Here is a 5,173-nt window from a genome sequence, read left to right as displayed (position 1 = left end):
CTGGGAGGCTATTGGGGCTGCTGGGCCTCTTCTAGAAGAGGTTGACAGTGTGCAATCGCGCGCATGATATCTCTGCGGAACGGCTCCATTTCCATATCTCTGGCCTGGTAGCAAATTCCGCCCACCACCTGCATCCTCAAGATATCACGTTGGTGATGTTCTACTTCGTCGGGGACGTCAACTCCGCCAAGGATGCGCTCGAGAGCCTGGCCACCACATCATCGGGATCGAGGTTGACACGGCCGCCGCGGGTAATGATGAAGCCGCAGGCTGCCTGTGTCTTGACTGAATCGCAGAGGTCCTCTGCCCATTTCTTGTGGGACATCAGGCTCTCGATGAGCACTGGTGACGGCGGCTCTTCGGGTGGGTCGTCGATCATGCCGCCGAGCAGCTCTGGATCTTTTGCATGGTGGATGGCAAACTACTCATCACACCTCCTCTGCAATATGTCAATTGTGCGCCCAAGGACTGACACGTCGATATCGCTGCCGATGGGCCATGGTGCCTGCGCCGGCCGATGAAGCTCTTGCTCCCCGACCTGCTCCGGCTCGTTCTCCTCGCCGAAGATGTAATGCAGGTAGGGGTCGACGTTGAAGCTTTGGTCGTTGCCTGGCATGCTTGGAATAACTAATGGTAGATGGGTGAGCACTAGATCTGAGCAGAGTGTCGCGACGGTGCGTTGCCGCCTGGGTTATATGCAGCAAGCCATTAGCTGGTGGCGGGAAACCGATGAGGGAAGAGGCGTGGATTTTACAATTCACCCATGTGGAGCGCGGGAAGCATTCGCTGGAGCACGGGAAGACTAAGTGGAGCACACACACAACCCGAATACCGTATGCGGTGCCACGTGTTATGTAACGCCCGAATAATCAAGCTACAGTAATCCCATACTAATGATGTCGAGTCATCGCAATTACTATTGCTAATGTTACTTTGGTTCAAACACGAATCAAATCCAACTTCCAGAACAAGTCAAATAAATTATTTCTCCAAACAGAAAACAAAAATGTTCGCTGGGTTGCAAATATTCACTAGTTAAATGTCGTGAATAATTCAACATCATTTGAGTATTTGATTTCCCCTGGAAATTCAAGTGGTTCCAAATCTGCATTTTTAAATGCTTTTCCACTTGTGAAAAATCCAAATCAATTCGAGCTCCTCCCGACCATTTTGTGGCAGTGGCAGATATTGTAATGTATTTATGTGGCCTAGTCCCACATTTTACAGAATCCTTTTTGGCTGTTCAATTAGTGCAAAGCATTTTTTGTGAAAAAAAGGAAAAGGGGAAATGAGAGAGAGGCCCCCTGCCTCCATGGGCCTCAGCCCACCAGCCGGCCCAACGCCTCCATCCCACAGTCGATCCCCCCTTCCCTTCTGTTCAATCAGTCCGTAGCCGTCGCCGCTGCACCACCGCGGCCACAGGGCTCCCATTGCCCTGGCATCGTGTCCCCAGGCTCCGCACCATCGACCCCGTCCTCCCCACCGAGCTACGCAACGTGGGAAGCCCCAAGACGCCGGGATCGAGCTCAACTCCTCCGCCACAGCTGTCGAACGCCATCGACGGATTCGACAGCTCCGGTGCCCCCCGAGCTCGCTGAACTTCTCCGACGCCTCACAGTGAGCCTCCCTCCATTTCCCCTCACTCCCCGTGCTCTTTTGCCTCCCCTAGCGGCTATCCCCGCGAGCACTGAGCGCCGGCCGTCGCCGTAGCCGACGAGCTCCACGCTCCCAACCACATCCGCTCGAACGTGTTGCGCCCATGCGGCCGCGGCGACCTGTAGGTCCCACCGATGCTGTTAGATGAGCCGCCCGCCTCGCGCATCTCTTTTCTTGTCGGTGTTCGAGCTCCCGCCGCCGCTGTCCTCGACACTGGTGCAGCTGCCGGCCGCCCCCACACCTACCGCCACCATCGTCCGATGCGCAGCGACAACAACTTGCCAACGCACCCAACGGCAGCCCCTGTCGTGCTTCGCTTCGTCGAAACCATGCTCGCCCGAGCTCCGACCTTCATCCTTGTCAACGTCATCGCTGTTCCGGAGCGTTTTCTGCTCGCGCGCTTAGCATCGCTGGGTGCAGCTCGGGGCGTGCTTTCGAACGCGTCCATCCGCGGGCATTTTGGCCGCCGGACGGTGATTCCCGGGCCTCGCCGCCGCTCCTGTGGCTGCCGCCGGTGCGCCACCGCGTTTTAAACGCGGGTGCGCAGATGACCGATGGGGCCCAGCCATTAGCCCCTAACCACAACCCTAATGGCCACTGACAAGTGGGGCCGACACTGTAGCGTTTAGGTTAGACACTAATAAACCCACCTGCTAATTAAGTCACTGACAGACTAGGCCCGCGCCCTAATTAAACTATTTTTGTTTAATCTAAAAGCTGTTAAACTAATAGTGTGTGACAGCTGGCCCCCCCGGCCCACCTTGACCAGTCAACTAGGACTGTTGACTGCTGACTCCGCAGTCAACAGGTCCCACCTGCCATGCACATACAACACTGCTGGGTACACTTCTGTGTACCCATGGCAGTTTCTGTATTTAATACTTTCGGATTAAAAAAATTCCAGTAATTCTAGAATATTGCTAGAACTTTAGAAATTCGTAGAAAATAATCCATAACTCGGATAAAAGAGTTTTATACATGAAAGTTGCTCAGAACGACGAGATGAATCCGGATACGCGGTCTGTTCGTCCGCCACACGTGCCTAGCATAGTAAACATCAAACCTTTCCCCTCCGTTTCGCCTGTCCGAAAATGCTAAACTTCGGGAAAGCATTCCCGGATGTTATTCCCCTTCACCGGTAACATGTAGCACCGCGTTAGAACACGTCTAGCTCTGTCTGTTGTCCTGTTATGCACTTGCTTGCTATGTATTTACTGTTTCTCCCCCCTCTTCTCTTCGGTAGACCCCGTGACGGCTGCCGATGCCGCCGTGATCGACTACGTCACCGACGACCCTCCTTCTCGTCTGAGCAACCAGGCAAGCCCCCCCTTTGATCATCCCGATATCGCCCATTCCATTCTCTCATGCTTGCATTAGATTTTGCTACAGTTATTGTTTGCTCCTATTCTGATGGATAGCCTGCTTTTGTAACTTGCTTATTGTTACCTACCTGCTTATCCTAAACTGCTTAGTATAGCTTCGTTAGTGATCCATCAGTGACCCCCACCTTGTCCTTGTTGCCCCTGCTTCATCATCGAAGACCCGATCAACGGGATCGAAGACCAGGCCCCGGCACCGCACATCACTTTCCCTTAGTTGCTCGACACTACTGGGTTACTATCAAGTGCCGAGGGTGAGACCTCTACAGCACTTCTGATGTTAACCCTGTAGTGTAGCTATTCGGTCGTGGTCATCGAGGGTGATTCCGCCTTAACCACTTCCGATACGACTCTGTCGTGCAACCCCTCAAGTGTGAACCTCGGGGGTGGTTCCTCTTACGTTCACCTTGATGATTACATCGAGTGGAATTCACCGGGGGTGATTCCTTGGGTTTTCCCCTTGATGTTTGGACACACGGATACTTGGACTTTACCACTGTCACTTGGAAAGGCAGGTCGACCCTGAGGGGTACCCGCGAGTGATATGGAGACGGCTTGACCTGGAGGGTGCCCGCGAGATAATTACTAGGCATGGCCGGGCATTCCTAGCCCTTGTCGCAAGTCCTCGAGACGGGGCAACGGGGTCACATCTTTCGTGAGTCTCTGCTTGTTACCGCATGCTCCTAATCCACTACGATTTGGATATTTGATCCGAGGGGCCTCTGTCCTGATAGCACTAACCATCACGTGGGCATAGTATGGGCGTTCTGCGTCGTATGCATCAGCCGAAGCTGAATAGACGTCAGCGACTGAGCGGCGCGCGCCGGGTTGGACTGGTAAGCACCTGCCTTTTTAAAGGAGGTAGCTAGGTCTGCTCACCGGCCACGTACGCAACGTGCAGGAGTTCCCGGGGCAATGGCCCATGACCACTGGGGGCATAGGTTTAGTCCGGCGTGCTGACCTCTCTATTAAGCCTAGGTCGGGTTGCGGCGTATTGTTTGGCCGAGGCAGGTCATGACCCAGGAAAGTGTGTCCGGCCGGAGTTAATCGAGCATGGTGGGTAAGTTGGTGCAACCCTGCAGGGAAGAAAACATCTATCGATAGCCTGTCCTACGGTAACGGACACTTGGAGTTGTATCCCGATCGATACAACTAGAACTGGATACTTGAGATGAGACATGGATATGAGAAATCGATAGTATGGCTCTGGGATTGCTTTCTCGCAGGGAGTCGAGAAAGGATCTCTGGCCGAGGTTTATAACACTACTACTACTTTACCTTATGCTACTCTACTCCCTCCTGTTGCTGCAAGATGGTGGTTTCCAGAAGATGCTAGTCTTCGATAGGACTAGGTTCTCCCCTCTATTCTGGCATTTCTGCAGCCCAGTCCACATATACAGCCTTCCTTTGATAATGTTGCATATGTAGTGTAGATCCTTGCTTGCGAGTACTTTGGATGAGTACTCACGGTTGCTTTGCTCCCCCTTTTCCCCCTTTCTTCTCCTTTCCGGTTGATGCAACCAGATGTCGGAGCCCAGGAACCAGATGCCACCGCCGATGCTTACTACTACGTGGAGGCCGCCGACGACCAGGAGTAGTTAGGAGGCTCCCAGGCAGGAGGCCTTGCCTTTTCGGTCAATGTTGCTTTTGTGCTAGCCTTCTTAAGGCAAACTTGTCTAACTTATGTCTGTACTCAGATATTGTTGCTTCCGCTGACTCTTGTGTATTCGAGCTTATGTATTCGAGCCCTCGAGGCCCCTGGCTTGTAATATATAGCTTGTATTATTTTAATTTGTGTCTAGAGTTGTGTTGTGATATCTCCCCGTGAGTCCTTGATCTTGATCGTACACATTTGCGTGTATGATTAGTGTACGATTGAATCGAGGGCGTCACATGTTATTTATCACACACGTGTTAACATAAGGAAACGTATGTGTAACTTACTAATCATCGCACACGAGTACTCGCAGACGCATCGTGTGTGATACTCCTAGCCACCGCAAGCAACTAGTTCGCATTTTTCAAAGTTTTTTGTACGAACAGAATTGCACACGAACTAACTATAGTAACCGTATGTGTTATAATTTCTCATCGCAAACAGTTCATCCGAGTGGGATGTTTGCTGCGTATCACACACA

At 52.4% G+C, this 5,173-nt stretch overlaps 1 long non-coding RNA gene across 1 annotated transcript; it reads left to right on the top strand.

Annotated features, from left to right (window-relative positions):
• The first annotated feature begins 1,363 nt into the window (after positions 1-1,363).
• LOC141042429 (uncharacterized) lies at positions 1,364-4,836 on the top strand. The gene is made up of 3 exons (XR_012205180.1): positions 1,364-1,617; positions 2,900-2,973; positions 4,560-4,836. It is a non-coding gene; the product is annotated as an uncharacterized lncRNA (long non-coding RNA).
• The last annotated feature ends 337 nt before the right edge of the window (positions 4,837-5,173 follow it).

This window comes from Aegilops tauschii, chromosome 1, assembly GCF_002575655.3.
Source record: "Aegilops tauschii subsp. strangulata cultivar AL8/78 chromosome 1, Aet v6.0, whole genome shotgun sequence".
Lineage (NCBI taxonomy): Eukaryota > Viridiplantae > Streptophyta > Magnoliopsida > Poales > Poaceae > Aegilops > Aegilops tauschii.
Note: the sequence above shows the minus strand (reverse complement) of the source record. Positions and strands in the feature narration are given on the sequence as shown.